Source organism: Mandrillus leucophaeus, unplaced genomic scaffold (genome assembly GCF_000951045.1).
Source record: "Mandrillus leucophaeus isolate KB7577 unplaced genomic scaffold, Mleu.le_1.0 Scaffold114, whole genome shotgun sequence".
NCBI classification, from domain to species: domain Eukaryota; kingdom Metazoa; phylum Chordata; class Mammalia; order Primates; family Cercopithecidae; genus Mandrillus; species Mandrillus leucophaeus.
In genome coordinates, this window is record NW_012099654.1 from 4988537 (window position 1) to 5006157 (window position 17621).

The following is a 17621-nucleotide window of genomic DNA, read 5'->3' on the forward strand; positions in this document are numbered from 1 at the left end:
TAGAGATCAAGAACAGATTAATGGTTGTCAGGGGTTAGGAATGGTGGGGGGAGGGGAGAGTGGGCATATGTATGCACCATAGTTTATCTACTCATCGATGAAAGCTGAAGATACTGGCAATTCTGAACCATCAAAAATGCTTCAAAAATTATCCTGCATCCACATTTTTAACTAATGACCACATGCAATTTAATGGCTAATAGCCCCTTCCCATCATCCCAGCTTCCACTGAGAGCACAATGGCGGTCACCAATAGAAATCTCACTGACAACTTGTCAGGTATCATCTTATATAGCTTATTTTTTCCCCCTGTTTTGCCTGGGGGAAAACTCCCTTTTGAGTTCAGTCAAAGGTTTTAATACAATATCATCTATTTTCACATTTAATCCTCTGCCATCTCTGCATAAATACCTTTTTAAAATTCAAAAACACAATGACAGGTGTTCCCACTTCAAAACAAACCTAGTATTTAAAAATCTGATTTCAAACATACAATTTAGTGTATTTTTCCAAAGTATTCTCTACTGGGTTTTATTAAAGAGGACACTTTACTGCTAAAACAGGATTTTATATATAGGTAACTTTTCTAAAATACCTTCATTAATAAATTCCTAATGAAGAATTCAGTAAAGATATAAAGAACAATAAAAGTCACAGTTCAAAATAAAAACAGAACTGCATTATTATGAAAGCTAATCTTGGACTTCCCACTGAAAAAGTTATTTAACTCATTTTGTTCTACTAGCCCTTGGGATATTGTATCAACTCACGAGAGGTGTTTTCAATTTCTTACCAAAATATGCACTATTCCTTTCACACAACATTTTATGGTGACTTTATTTTTTTAATTTTTTTCAGACCTCTCAGGGATGAATTTAATTTTTAATCAATACATTGTAATTATACATATTTATAGGGGACACTTTGATATTTTGATATGTACCTTTTGTACAATGATCCAATCAAGGTACTTGGTGTATTCAATCACCTCTTGCACTTATCATATCTTTGTGGTAAGAATATTCAAAAGCTTCTCCTCCAGCTCTTTCGTAATATACGATACTTTACTGTTAACCATAGTCACCCTACGGTGCAACAGAACACCTGTGCAATAGAACACCCGAACTTATTCCTCCTCTATAATTGCAACTTTGTACCCACTGACCAACCTATCCCCATCTTCTCCTCTCTCCTTGACCTTAAATGGAAAAAATCTGTGATTCCTGCTAGACTCACAAATTTTTTTAATTTTTTTCTTCTTTATTTAAAAACTGATTATACAATTTGGGCTCATAGTAAAAAATTCAAACAGTGGAAGAGTGTGTATGTAGAAGGCATTCCCCACCCCACTCCAGGAGTTCGGGTATCATTCTAGAAGTGTTCTGTCAATACATAAGTGTCTTTGATTTAAAAACACACACACATGGGTTCCCATATTCTCCTATAACTTGTGTTTTTAAAAAACCACCACATTTCCTAGATATCTTTCCACTTCAGCACATTCAGACTTCCATCATTCTTTTCAAAGATCAGATAATTGATTTAACCGTCTAAAGATGGACATTGTGATTGATCGCAGTATTGTATATGTAACTTTCTTTACATATTGGAACACTGAATGGGAGTGGGTGAGTCCTAGGAAACATTCTCTCCTAAAAGTTTACATTTTTCATTGGCTAAAAGTGATCAAAATAGATTCTGCTGATGAGAATAGACTTTTGAAAGCAGTATGGTCAGGTTGGCAGGTGAGGCTCACAAATTTTTTAAATCTAATTTATGAGTGGTCAAGTACATTTAAATAGATAAATGCTTTAATGATGCAACTTTATTAGATAATCTGCTGAAAATGAATACTTCAATAATCACTTTATTTTTTCTGTAGTTTCATGGTTGTCTGTTCCCAAAGGGATACAAGAAGCTATGTTTCCTCTTCCTACACAGTCACTTTCAATAACCACAACCATATTCTAAATGATAGTTATATCAGATGCTTTAATGTATTGTTTCAGTAACCTAGATTTTCAAATTCCCTCCCATCAGCACACCTGCTGCTCAGCACGTTCCACACCCAGATTGCCCGTAGAGTCCTCCTGTATATGCTACTCCACAGTCTGGTCATTTCTAATTCCAAGGTGGCACAAAAGTCTTTGGCAACTTTATAAAAGGCAACCGTAAGTCTTTGACATGGTGTATACCTGCAACTCTTCCTAAATTGTTTAGAGTTTTCCCCTAAATCAATCTCTGTCTCCTCTCTCTCCCCTCCCCACCTTTCTTTGTTTCTCTCTCTCTCTCTCCCCCTCTCTCTCGATTCCCCTTATTATTGATCTGCACAAAAGAAGGAAGGGCTGAAGACAAGTCCCTGGGGAAACATGGAACCTTGCTAGCCATGCACTTCAAAAGATTCCCACATCAGGGCCACGTTTCATGACCATAACTTCATGGTTATTCAGAAATTGCACTCCCCACCCCGCCACACACACACACACACACACACACACACACACAGAGCTCTAGGGGAGAAACTAGGGCAGCCTCTTCTGCCCCCCAATAATTCCACCATCTGTAAGCAAAGCTTGATGTTCTTCTCTACACTCAGAAGAAAAGGGTTTGCAAAATTAAGTATAAGTACATGGAGAACACAAGGACCATCATATAATGTGGTGATGCGGGTAGAGGCTGAAGATGTGGGTTCCAATGCAAGCATTGCCCTCACCAGAGGTGTGATGGCTCCAGCCTCCTCTCCCAGGCTCACAGCAACCCTCCCCTCCAGCCAGCTGCTGCCAACCAGTGCAGGCGCCCTCTCTCAGACCATGCCCTCTCCTTGGACCACCCTTCACCTGCCTGTGACCCGGCTAATTCCAGTCTCTATTGTGAACCCAGCTCCTATACAGGCTCTGCAGTCCATTCGCCTCTCCTGTGGCTTCAGGCGGACTCTCAGCATGTTTTTATCCAACCATTTATCACAATTATCACACATAATCACTTTCTGTAATGATGCCATTGCCTCCCCAGTAGTGAATTCTCAAGTCAGGGCAGCCAGTTTCCTCCATCTTTGGGAAAAAACCCAGAAACCAGAGGCCGATTTTCCATACCACACTAATGAAGCTTCAAGGCTCCCAAAGACCTCTTTCAACATTTAGGGAAGACCTTAGCAACATGGTCATACAGCCATTTCCTTCTAATCTGCAAAGCAAGAGACATTTCAAAATGGATCGAATTTGACTTGTACAAATCAGGGGTGGTCACCAGATTTCCATCAGAGGAAAACAACAATAACAACATAGAATATCACAAGATTTGCTTGTAATCTGGTGTTTATCCAAAGTGTTCTTGGTGGATGATGTTACAGAAAAATTAAAAGTATTCTATGCAGAATAGAAGCAACTACAATTTGTTAAGTTGGCTTTCTCTTTCCATTCAGTTTCCCCTCAGACACACTCCCCTTCCTGTTGGGTGGCACTGGAATGTCTGAGGGCATTTTCAGGATCTGGACAAGAGGAATCTGAATTGGAAATGTGACGTTTGTGGAATTTGCCAGCTTTTTTAAATTTGTAATTTATTGTTGTAAATGAATATTCCCTTTAAATCTAATGTTGTTTTTATAATTGTATTCCTTTTCTGAAAGGGAATCTTTCCAATGGCATCATCTTCAGGCCTCACAAAACCTGCATCTGCCCTTGCCTGTATTTCACTTCATATTTGAAACTTAAAATCTAAAGTCTGCCATGTGAATTAATGCATGCACAAACGCACGTGGGGCAAGTCACTTAACATCACCAAGTTCATCTCCACTGCCAAATGATGTGTGGTTCTAATGAAAGAGCTAATGTGTGAAACCATTTTGTAGGGCACCATGAGATGTTCTGATCAAGTAAGGTAGTAACTTCGTGGTTGCTATGGTTTGAAAGTCCCCTCCAGAAACTCACGTTGACATTTAATCCCCAATGTGATTGTATTGAGAGATAGGACCTTTAAGAGGTGACTGGATCATGAGGGCAGAGACCTCATGAATGGGTCAATCTATTCATGGATTAATGGGTTATCATGGGAGGGGGACTGGTGGCTCTATAAGAAGAGGGAGAGAGACCTGAGCTATCATGTGGGCACATTCAGCCCCTCAGATGCGATGCCCTCTGCCATCTCGGGACTCTTCAGAGAGTCCCTACCAGTCTCATACACATGCCCCCTCAACTTTGGACTTACCAGCTTCTAGGTCTCTAAGATATAAATTTTGTTTCTTATAAATTAGCCAGTTCCAGGTATTCTGTTATAAGTAATGGAAAACAGACTAACATAATGGTTGTTCAAAGATGCAGATTATAGTAACTATAAGTGCTGGGAGATACTAATAAAGAATGCTAAAGAAGGGGGTAAAAAAAGAGTTCACGTGACATCGTTCACAGATAATCTTTTCTGAGTTAGGAGATTCTTCAGGAACTTCCTGTCTGATAAAGTAAGCTTTTCATTCCCTACAGTTTTAACGCAACTTCCTGTTAAGTTCTAGTTCTCAGCCGCCAGGAATTGTCTACCTGGAAAAGACTTCCTTAATTTTTTTATTGTACAATGTTTACATATGCCATATAGTACCTTAAAAATGTTAAGTTTCAAACTCTGAGACATGTTCCCCAAACATCCACATTTACTGAAGATTATGACGACAGCCCCCTCCTCCTGCTGGACCATCTCTCTATTTCTTCGTGCAGCTGGAATACAAAAACTCAAATGACAGTCCCAGTCCCAAAATAGTGATGGTCACATACCTGCTGGGAAAACTCACAGTACAGAAATAAGCAAACAACAGAATTAAAGAGTGCTCCAGGAGGAGCCTCAACCACCGTTTATTGAATGGCACTAAATTAGAACTGTGTATTAATTCAACAAATATTTATTATGTAATACATGCCAAGCACTAAACTAGTGTTGGAAAATCAGTGGACGAAAACAATAGTCCACTAGAAGATTATGCCATTGGAAGGATTCCCTTTCAGAAAAGGAATAAAATTATAAAAACAAAATTAGATTGAAAATGAATATTCATTTATAAAAATAAATTACAAATTTTAATTGAATGTTTGAGTCTCTGCTGTATTGGTGCTTACAATAGAAAGGACGCTAAACAAAACAATAACAACAATACTCTCTCAAAATAGAAAATGTCCAGAGGACTACATTAAGGATGTGACATTTGAGCTGAAATCTGCAAAGTGAGTAAGAATTTAATTATACAAAGGGGAAGGAAGCAAGAGTAGGCCAGGTGAAGACAACAGCACATACAAAGGTCCTGGCCAGGAAGAAGCATGGCATTCACGAAGAAATGAGAGCAGAAGGGTATGGCTAGAGCTTATGGTGTAAAAGGTTTCTGCAATCCTACATGTGACCCCAAATCATCTTTAATTATCAACCATTTTGTCGATGGAACCCTCCCCCTAATGACCACAGCCATTGCCTGGAATGCTCCTATAAAGGGTCAGAGAGCAAGCTTGCCTCCTCTCAATGATTCTCTAGAAACTCAATCCACAAACGTTCACTGAAAGCCTATAGTGCACTGGGCACTGCACTAGGTATTGCAGTGCAATGAAGGGTAACAATCTACGTTCAGGAGATGATGCACAGCCAGATGCATAGCTGTCCAAGGTCATAACCAACATACAATATTGCATCCCATTCCTACCTTAGGGGCATTCCTGGATATGGAACGAAAACAGCTTGGGCGATGTCCTAGAAATAAGAGAATGAGGAAAGTCCACTAGGGTAGAGAGAGGACTTGTCAGATTAGAACAGATAAATGATATGGTTGTGAGTTGAGACATGAATGCAGAGAAATAATACAGAAAGGCATGATAAAGTCTTCACCAATTCTGAGAAAATGGCAACTCTGAAGAGGCCGGGGCAATTATCCAAAGGTGAATTATAACAATGGCTGAGGAGAGAGAGGGGACAGCCATGGCCATCAGCAGGTCTTGATGACTGATCAAGACAGAGGACAAAGGATGGAGGAATTACAAAAACTCAGCTTAAAGCAGGACACCTGGGAGAGTGGTGGGATGGTAACAGAAATCAGGAAGTTGGAAAGAGGAGCTGCTTAGAGGAAAACTTGGAAAACTTTTAAAAAATAGAACAGTCTGAACTTAAAGTCAAATTCTGGCTAATTGAGTGATAATAGCAAACAGGCCAGCTGGAAATGGAAGATGAGACCTGGGCAGAGGTCAAGACGAAAGGGCCTGCACGTGGGAGTCTTCCAGGAGGAGTAAATAACAAGAGCCTTCCAGGAGGGCTAAATAACAAGAATAGATGAGCTTGCAAGAAAAAGAGGGGAAAGAAGAGGGCCCTGGGGAACACCCACACAACAGAGGAGAAGAAAGCGCAATAGACAAAGAGATAACTTGAAAAAGAACCAGCAGAGTTCACGAACACCAAAAGTACACTTTTTAAACATAAATCATGCAACTGCCCCCCAGCCTATGGTAATGACCTGGCCCCTCCCACCCCTCTGACCTGTCTCCTCTCCTCTCCCCTCCCTCACAAATACAAGGGCCATGTTGGCCTTTTGTTGGCCTTCAAATACAAAAAGTTCATTTCCACTCCAGGGCTTTTGTGCTATCTGATCCCTCTACTAGACTGCTCTCCAGGAGAGCCCAGAGAGACTAATGACACACACATTCTCTGCCATGTCATAGCCTTGTATTGTCCTAACCCATATCGCCATCTGAAATTCTTATTTATTTGTTTACCTACTTATTTTCTGTCTCCCACTCCCAAGTGCGTTCTGGGAGAGCAGGGATGTGGGACCTTGTTTCTCACTCTCTGCTCTTACAGTGCATGGCACTAAATGGGGACTCGAGAAAATAAACACCTTAGATTAAGCAAGAGCAAACTTAGTGACCTGCATAAGATCCGTTTCGATAAAAGTAACAGCATCAAGATATGGAGACGTAAAGTAGGCAAGAGCTAGAGACACTTATTTAAAACATACACACCCTCCTCAGGTGTAAGCAGGAGGAACTGTTGAGAAGGTAGTATAGCTAAATCACATCTTCTATAAGGGCTGCCTTTCTAGAATACGGAAATAAAACATTTTACCTGGCTCACATGTTATGTCTTTTACTGAGGCTTCTCCCAGAGAAAACTCTGACCCATTTCCATTATGCCTAAAATCCTTGCTTAGATGGTAAAACATTTTAAAAACTCAAATAGAACAAAAATATCGGCTACTTCAAGTTCTTTATTAAAAATAAAGGCTGCACATCACCCAAATTGTGGGAGCTGTCACTGAAATACAGGAAGTGAGGCAGCATCAGACTTTAAGAACACCTGGCACTTATTTACCCGCGGACCTGAAACCCACACCCACCAAGAAATTTCTTCAAAGCTGGGTGCTAGACTGACTCTTCCTGTGGTCTTCTGTAGTTGTATATTCGCCTTTGGGCCTTTCCCCAGAAGCTCATCATCTCAGTTGTGACAGTAGGAGGGGGCACCATAAAGTGGCACTGTATTGAGAGAAGAGGCAACTGTTTCTTTCAAAACGTGAAATGGGATGAAGCTAATGGAGGATTTGTAAAATGTTTCTAAGTCAAAGGTTTTACTAAAGTCTGAGAAGTGGCTTTTTCCCCTCTCTGCTCCTGCCAGAACTACCAAGCAATCTCCTGCAGCAGCTAAGGAGCTTCAGACTTCCCAGGAATTGACATCTCGTGGCAGCTGGCCAGGCTGGGTAAAACAGTTACCACGGTCCTCTTTGCTCTATGGCTAGAACACGCTGCTTTGGAATTTGTTTGCCCCCTCAGAAGGAAAACAGGAGAAATGGCAAAGAGATAAAAGCAGGGCCATTCAGAGAGGGTAGGAAAAGGTCAAGTTCAGTTGGTAGAAAACAAAAACCACCAAAGAGAACCAACTTCAGGGAGCATAGATTAACCGACGATGGCAGAAACACCCCAGCAGGTGGCAATTCTCTGAGATGCACATGCTCCTGTGTTTTAAGTCAAGACACAAGTAAAGTTAATATAATTTGCTTTAAAAAATGTGTACAAAGTAAACGCGTGATCTAGAAGTTGAATTCAGGCAAAAGCCCCGCCTGATTCCATTGGCTAAGCCAGACTTAGCTGTATTAACCTACTTTAAAAGACACCCTTACCTACCACCCTCTGACACCTGAGCTAATGAAAATTTCTATTATTTTGAGCTGGGAGGAACTGAATGGAGCAAATGACCATCAATTAATAGGTCTGGCTTCTTGTGAGCAAATGAGCTTTAGAAGGTCAGGGCTTGCCTAGACATAGTTACCAGCAGCATCCTCTTGTGAAATCAAAGACAGACTCTTTAATTTAAGGTCCAGGAAGGAGCACCATTCTTCATGTCAGAAAGCTCGAAGGCAGCTGCAGGGCAGGAAAGGATAAAATGGTGCCCTTGAGTACTTGGTCAATGAGGAAACGGAGATGTGGCAGAGCAGTGGGGGAGGTCGTTACCAGTGAAGGTGGGAAAACCCCAGACTTATTGTGGGATCTGCCACTAACAAACTTTCTGAGCAAAAAAATTATTCTTATGACTTCTAATAGAGCATTTTAAAATCCAGAGTGTCAAACCAGCTGAGTTAACTTAGTCGAGCCAGTCAGTTTCCCTCTTGGAGACTAATCTCCTCATCAGCAAAGTGAGGGTGCCCAGGCAACGGTCCCCAAGATGCCCTCACAGACTAATATTTTGGGTTGATGGGCATGAGGCCAGTCATAGGTAGCCCACTGGGGGATGCAGAGCCACCAAGAGAGAAGGGCAGTGTCGAGAGGACAGGATTTCCCTCCACAGGAACCAAAAGCCACAGGGAATCTGCAGGGTTCTGGAAGAAGGCCCCTGCTGGGTGACCCCATAACAAAGCCACCAAGTCACTTACCACCTCAATAGGAAGCTGCTTCCCTGGGCTGGGGAAGAGTCCACCCAGACAACTTGGACCCTGTGCTCCGGCCCTCCCTCCAGAAGGCTGGGACCAAGGGGAGTATGCTCCACCAAGTATTCAAGGAAGCTATACCAACATCCAGAAATTAGAAAAGGCTGAATAGGAGAGAGTTTCACCCCACTACCTCTAGACATCAGATTACACCTTCAACACACACGATGAGCCCAGCAGCAACCAACATTCTTGGGACCAAACACAGCAGGAGACAGTGACCCAGAATAAAAGAATAATATAAACATAAAATGCTAAGGGAATAGCGAAGCATCTTAGATCCAGCTGGAAACAAGCTACTGAAGCAAAAACTCCACTGCCCAAATGGTTATACAATTTGCAGCCTCTGGAGAAAAAAGTGATCCACTCTTCTCAGTCAGTTGCTATGATTAACGCGTCTGCACAGCACGTCAGAAGGGTGGAAGAGAGCAAGAGCCCACACACACAGTCTCACACATGCACCCTCTGCAGATGTTAAAAAATCTCCATGGATTAGATGCTCATATTAGTCAGAATTTGAGAAATGGGAGAAATGAAGGGACCATGGCAAAAAAGGGAGGATTAAAGCAAGCAAGGAGATTTCTTCCTTCTAACCCTTCACCAACTTAATCAACATACAAAATTAAACATCCCTCCTTTCTTTGCACAATGAAAATGAGAACATAATCCCCAGTTAAATAATTATCAGTTATTAAAGACATTAAATATTTCTGAAAGTTGCTTAATAAAATGTCAACTATTAGACCTCATTTGCAAAGTAATCCACTAAAATTTAAAATATGTATGCCCTTCATCCAGCAATTCTACTCTTAGGAATCTATCCCACAGAGACGAAAGTATCAGTGTACAAGGACATATGCACAGGATGTCTGGTGAATAATTGTTCCTGACTGCCAAAAATTGAAACAAAGTGAATGGCCATCAATAAGGAATGAGCTTGGCCCATACCTATTCATTAATTACAGTAAGTTTGAGCTACGTTTGATGGCTTATAGGAGTTTCTACAAAGTATCACCGAGTTGGAAAAGATACAGAAGTCTACCTAATATGATCGTTCTACTAAAGCTTGTATATGTATATATGAAAACAGTAAAACATGAAAATGTTTGCACTAAGTCCATGGTTCTCAAACTTCAGCACACAGCAGAATCACTTGAAGGTTTTATTAAAACACAGATTGCTGGGCCCCATCCACAGAGTGTCTGATTCAGTAGGTCCAGCGTGAGGTCTGAGAATTTGCATTTCTGGCAAGATCCTAGGGATGCTGATGCCGCTGAGAACCACTGCAGGCAGTGACTCTAAGAGTTAGCTCAGAGTACAGGAAGGGGAAGTATAAAACGGGGGTGAGGGGAAATGGGGTCCTGTCCATTATAAGAAAAACAGCATTTCCATATAATTCCTTATGAAATATCGTGTGTGTGTGCATGTGTGTGTGTGTGTATATACATTTGCCAAACAAATTTTAGTGTATACCAAAATACTAATAAAGTTCTCTCAAAAGAAGAATTTCGCCAGGCGCAGTGGCTCATGCCTGTAATTCCAGCACTTTAGGAGTACAAGGTGGGTGGATTGCTTGAGCCCAGAAGTTTGAGACCAGCCTGGGCAACATGGCAAGACCTCATCTCTACAAAAAATACAAAAATTAGCCAGGTGTGGTGGCACATGCCTCTAGTCCCAGCTACTCTGGGGGCTGAGGCAGGAGGATTGCTTGAACCTGGGAGGTGGAGGCTGCAGTAAGCCAAGATCCCACTACACTCCCCAGCCTGGGTGACACAGCGAGAACTTGTCCCAAAAAAAAAAGGTAGAACTTCAAATGATCTTCACTTTCTTTTTAATAATTTTACTTACTATTATAGTCTTTATAATAAGTAAGTGTTATTTAATCATTTTAAATAAAGCCATTTTAATTGAGGAAAAATGGAAAAATCTTTGGAACCAAAAGTTTCTCAAGCAAGACTTTTCGGTTTTATTCACGGCACTAAACCGATATTTCGGAAAGACTAGCATTAATTATACTTTACAAACAGGTTTTGTTTTTGTTGAGATAGGGTATTGTTCTGTCACCCAGGCTGGAGTGCAATGGTATGATTATAGCTCAGTGCTGCCTTGAACTCTTTGGCTTAAGTGATCCTCCCACCTCAGCCTCCCAAGTAGTTGGGACTATAGGCTTGAGCCACCACACCTGGGTAATTTTTTTTTTTTTGGTAAAGACAGAGACAGCCTGTTACCAGGCTGATCTTGGGAGGACTAAGCAGCCTCTCAAAGTGCTGAAATTACAGGTGTATGCCACCACACCCAGCCAATTATACTTTATACAAAAATAAAATATAATTAATATTTTAAAAAAGGAGCTCTTGGATAAATAAGTAGAACGCGTATTTGTTTTATAACTCTCCTTGATTTACAAATTTAGAGAAAACTCAATATAAAAAGTAATCAAAAAGGCACTCATTAGCAAAAATACAAATTGGCTTGTAAATGCAAAATCTCTTCCTCTCTCAGAATTTAATTAAATGCCCAGTAAGCAAAATCTCTCCTGGTAAGCTGTCCTTGCATTGTTTCCTATCTCTTTTTACATGTAAGCTGGGAAAAAGAAGACTAAGAGCAATAATCTAAAAGTAAAATTATCTACTTTCTCATGGCAATGTGAAATTTAAAAACAAAAACAAAATAGAAATATCTTTATAATTTGAGGTACAGAACTTTCAAGCTCCCAAGTGGTGTCAACTGAAGAATTTTAAGCCAGAAAAATAAACACCTTAGGTTGATTCCATTGATTCTAATTTACAGTTTTCCAGGTTTTTGCACTTCTCATTAGCTTCACCACCACAACTCTTTTTCTAGCTTAAAATAAACCTCCTAATACTATTGTACCATTCAGTGTAAAAACTAAGCATAGACTTCAAACCAGACTGCCGGCCTCTGTATTTCATTTGTTTTTGTTCGTTTGTTTGTTTGTTTTGGTTCATTTTGCTTTCTTTTTTTTTCTCCTTGGAATAAACAGGCTAGCCTTCCAGGGCTGCTCCTTCAGTTTCCTTTCAAGCACGAATGCAGGAAGCTGCTTAGAGACTGAAAATTGGATTTGCAATGCTCATATATATCCCTAAGTTCCACGAAGTGATATTATAAAGCTCTTGGCTGCCAGTCTTGCCAACTCCTGCTTCTTCTCCGATCTTAGTACAGTGTTTCTCTTTTTCTGCAACTGCAACTCAGAGAACTGCCACGGATTCTTTTAAAAATTAGACTAAAGCTGGCCATGGTGGCATATGCCTGTAGTCCCAGCTACTGGGGAGGCTAAGGCAGGAGGCTTGCCAGGGCCCAGGTGGTCGAGGGTGCAGTGAGCTAAGATCGTGCCAGTGCACTCCAGCCTGCACAACAGTGAGGCCCCATCTCAAAATAAATTTTAAAAAATAAATAAATAAAATAAAATTTTCACTGAATCTGTGGCTGAGTTCAGGAATATTACTATATTTCCCAGAAGAAGAGAATCTCCTTCCTAAAAACGAGCAAACAGAAATGAGCCAAAAAAAATTCTACAGCACAAGAGACAGAGCCAAAGACTGCACCTCCTTCTGAAACAGATTCCTGAAAGGTATAGAAAAAAAATAATAATTCTTGCGTGTGCTCATAATAAAATGTAAAAGATTATCTCTATAAAACTATGTGCGCATAAAATGGCCAAGATTTGACAATGCTACATAAAAACTAAAAGTGCTGGAATCAAAAATTGTGCTGGCAAGCACAAAAAAACAACTTGATGCTACTGAAAACTTAAGTGGAAAACAAAGATAAAAACATTCTTGGCTGGGCGCGGTGGCTCATGCCTGTAATCCCAGCAGTTTGGGAGGCCGACGTGGGTGGATTACAAGGTCAAGAGATTGAGGTCATCCTGGCTAACATGGTGAAACCCTGTCTCTACTAAAAATACAAAAAAATTAGCCAGGAGTGGTGGTGGGCCCCTGTAGTCCCAGCTACTCAGGAGGCTGAGGCAGGAGAATCACCTGAACCCGAGAGGCTGAGGTTGCAGTGAGCCAAGATCGTGCCACTGCACTCCAGCCTGGAGACAGAGCAAGACTCCGTCTCAAAAAAAATTCTTCCAGAATGCAACCCTCCTTTCTCCCCAAAAAGAAAAAAAAAAATCCAATCTTTGGATATTAGTTGTTCTATCTAGAAGGGGAAAACAATAGTGGAAGAAACAATCTTTAAAAAGAAAAATCGAAAGTGTTCTTCGTCAATCCAAGCAAAATGCATGGGGAATTTAAGAAAATATTTACATCTGTAGATTTTCTATAGGTATAAAGATGTCTATCATCTTCAGGAAAGATTCTCTATAGTGACCCGACAAATAGAGACAAAGAAGCATTTTAGCCATAAAAATGTTATAAGAATTCCATCAAAACAGATTATAAGCAAAGAAATAAAAAATCACCTACAAGACCCATCTGAATGAGGTGCCCTTTTTCGAGAGGTGGGTAGAAATTGGGGAATAATTTCAATCAATTCTTTTCCTTCCTGATTATTGTTCCACTTATGTAATCTAATTGTCCTCGAGGTAAATCTTATTAATTTATATATTTTTTAAAGTCTGTTGTAATTAGATTTTTCTAGGACATTAACATACGATTATGCATAGTGTTATTCTATAATTTTAATACAGCCTCCCAATAGGTAATGGACTCTTCACAATTTCCAATGGAGAGGGTATCTTTATTATACACTTGCCAGAGTTATTTTAATTTGTTTTTCCAAAAGAAATAGTTAAAATAACTAAGTAGGATTACTAGAAGTACATACATTAAAGTCTCCAAAATTAAGAGATGCAATAAATCACAATCAAATGAGAAAACACAGTATCAACTAAATAAATGTCAAAAGAACCCTTGCTAAAATTCAACACAGATACAGATAAAACTCTGGAAAAATCTGTATCAAAATGTCAACAGAGCTTATCATTCATCATGGGATTAAACATGAGGTTTTAATTTTTTCTTTTTGCTGTGTCTCTTTCTAACGTCTTACAATAAATATATGTAAATAAGAAAAAATATTAAGGGTTTATGAACCAAAATATAGTAAACTAAGAGAAACTAGAAGTGAATATTTATCAAACCTCTGAAGACAGAAGGGCAGAGAGCAGTTTCTTCCCCAAAATACAGAAACAAATTGTAGGAGAGTTTTGAGTCTGCTGTGTCTGCACAACATTACTCATTTGGTAGATTTTGGTTTAAGACTTGTTTTCATTATAGCATATCTCTACTGACCTCTTACTGGATGAGGCCAGGTGGCTAGATTGGCTTAAGTCAGTTTGCAATAATATTGACCAAAAATGTTAAATTAAATTAAAAAAAGGTATACACTCTACCATATGTAGTAAGAGTTATGTTAAATATACTTCATATATTTTATCTAAGATATCATTATTTATAACATATATTCAATATTCTACTAGAAAAGAAAAATTGTCAATTAGGATATAATTTTTAATTACCTAGAATCTTATATTTATCAAAAGATCTTTTCTAAATTAATCTATACATAGATTTTTATCATGTAACATGCTGTTATTTCCATGTCTTGGCCAGGCGTGGTGGCTCACCCCTGTAATCCTAGCACTTTGGGAGGCTGAGGCGGGTGGATCACGAGGTCAAGAGATCGAGACCATCCTGGTCAACATGCTGAAACCCTGTCTCTACTGAAAATACAAAAATTAGCCAGGTGTGATGGCACGCACCTGTAGTCCCAGCTATTCGGGAGGCTGAGGCAGGAGAATTGTTTGAATCTGGGAGGCAGACGTTGCAGTGAACTGAGATCGCGCCACTGCACTCCAGCCTGCCAATAGAGTGAGACTCCATCCCAAAAAAAAGAAAAAAAAAATTCCATGTCTTTCTAGTTACATAGTAACTTTGCCTTATAAAAGAAAAAAAAAATTCCATGTCTTTCTAGTTACATAGTAACTTTGCCTTATAATGCTAGATCATGGTGAAGTCATTTTGAAAGCAATTAACTTATGTAGTACCAACAAGGTATATAAACTGAAATGACAACAATATGAAACCCTGTGACCAAGGTAACACACGTGTAGGCAATGACATCTGCCAGGAAGCACAGCGAATGTAAGAGCATCTCAATTTTAGAGATGTTAAAATGAGAAAAAAAAATTACACCTTAACATTCATAAAATATATCAGTATTTTAATATAATAACATTATCCATAGGGGGTGAGATTATGACATTTTCTTAACACTTTCCTGTGCTTTTCATTTTACTCTAATCAGCATTTTTTTTAATAACTAGAAAAACTTGTTTTTGTTTTTATTTGGTTCATTTAAATCTCTTCTCTTCTTGGGCAATGTGTATTAGTTTTTCCCCAAATCTGGTCACAATCTAGTAACTCTATGTTCAAAACAGCTACATGAGGAGGTTGGTCAGCTACAAGGCTTCTATCATGATTAGGCTTGTGGATTTGTCTGTTTTGAGGTAGGGAAGGAGGGTGGAATGAGTAAGGAATAGGAAGGCACACACAGAAAAAACAACAGTAAGATTTGGGAGTACTCTACAATTTAGCCTCAGACCAGCCTTTTTTTTTTTTAAACCTTTAATCATGGCTAGGCCAAACCCTACTCTCTACAGGCACATTTTATGGCCTGAAAATCACAACCTAGAGAGAGTACTAGAGATCACTGGACAACCCAAGGGGCAACTTTTCTACTATTCTGGAATCAATTTGGTTCATGACCCTGTCTTCCTCCAGAGAAGTATGTGTGGTGTGTTGAAGGGAGTGAGGGTGAGTGAGTAGGAACTTGGCTAGGTAATGAAGTGTAGGAAGTGGATGAATCTATTCTCATCAATTGAGGATTCTGATTAAATTTGTTCCAATTCTGGCCAGGTATGGTGGCTCACACCTGTAATCCCAACACTTTGGGAGGCTGAGTCATTTGGATCACAAGGTCAGGAGATCAAGACCATCTTGGCCAACATGGTGAAATCCTATCTCTACTAAAATACAAAAAAATTAGCCAGGTGTGGTGGTGCATGCCTGTAGTCCCAGCTACTTGGGAGGCTGAGGCAGGGGAATCGCTTGAACCTGGGAGGCAGAGGTTGCAGTGAGCCGAGATCCCACCATTGCACTCCAGCCTGGCAACAGAGCAAGACTCTGTCTCAAAACAAAACAAAACAAAACAAAATAGTTTCAATTCCTTGAAATTTTGTTCTAAACCCTGGTTTCCTCACACATTCAGGCTCACCTGCCCAGGTCCGCCCCACACCAACACAGTTCCCTTCCAACAAAGGAAGTTTTGTTTGAAATCAGAAGGGAGGAGGAGAGATGAGCCCATCTGCCATTTTCTGTGTGAGGAAACAATCTGTTCACTTCCCTGTTAACCCGAGGAGTTGTTCTCAGAATGGCATCCTCCTGGGCCTAGACAGCACATCTAACTACAAATCTCATTGGGCATTCCTGTCCCCCAGTGCCAACTCCCACTTCTGTTTATGTCCCAGCACTTTTTGTTTGAATTCTTATTTCGTACTTTTAGCTGACACAATTATCACGAAACCTTCCCCTCAAAAAGACACACAGAGAAGTTATTGACTATTATCAGGATATAATCATAAAATAATATGTTCACACACTACTTATATGAGTGAAGTGAGTGTTTCTGAGTCCAGAAATTACACGGTTAAAAAAAATACTGAGGGAAATATAAAAACCAGACTTTAAAATAGGAGCCAACCAGTTTTAAAAGGCTCCATGCAAATACTTGAACTAGACAGTAATGCTCAGTGTGTTGTTTTTAAAAATCCTTAACTCAATAGCAAGAAAAACATTTCTCCCCACTTCAGTCACAAGGTTTGGAGTTAAGAAAGGGCCCCTTGGACCTGAAGCCCAGTGCTTAGCAACTTACGTAAAGAGGTGCTTCGCTGCAGCTCAACTCCATGGCTTTCGCATCTGCAATGAAAATAGTAAACAAGAGCAGTTATTGCAGGAGGCCCCATGGAACCCACCAGGTGAGCTCTCCCTGTCCTGCCTGCAGTTATCAACATTGTGGAGGGAGGAGCAAACTCATTAGATAGGAAAACTGCAGAGACAAAATATAAAAGAATGAAGGACTAACATGCTATCTAAATAACATATCCTCTCGAGAACACAATAAGATGGCCTCTCAAAAAATTACATGTAGAATTGCCATATGACTTAGCAATTCTACTTCCAGGTATATACCCAAAGAATTGAAAGCAGGGACTCAAACAGAAATTTTTATACCTATGTTCATAGCAGCATTATTCACAATAGCCAAAAGACAGGAAAAAAAACAAATGTCCACTGACAGATGGATAATCAAAATGTGGTATACACATGCAATGGAATATTATTCAACCTTAAAAAGAAACAAAATTCTAGTACGTGTTATAACATGAATGAGCCTTAAAGACACTACGCTAAGTAAAATAAGCCAATCACAAAAGGACAAATACTGTATGATTTGACTTAAATGAGGTATCTAGATAGTCAAACTCATAGAAAAAGAAAGTAGAATAGAGATTACCAGAAGCTGGACGTTGGGGAGAATGGAGAGTTATTTAATGTCTATAAAGTTTCAGTTTGGAAAGACAAAGAAGTTCTGGAGATGGCTGGTGGGGGTGATGGTTGCACAACAATGTGAATGTACCTAGTTCCACTGAGTTGTACCT

At 39.8% G+C, this 17621-nt stretch overlaps 1 protein-coding gene across 1 annotated transcript in view; it reads right to left on the minus strand.

Annotated features, from left to right (window-relative positions):
• The window catches only part of ARHGEF28 (Rho guanine nucleotide exchange factor (GEF) 28), a 328572-nt gene that overhangs the window by 243354 nt on the left and 67597 nt on the right, over positions 1-17621 (minus strand). The window lies entirely within an intron of this gene.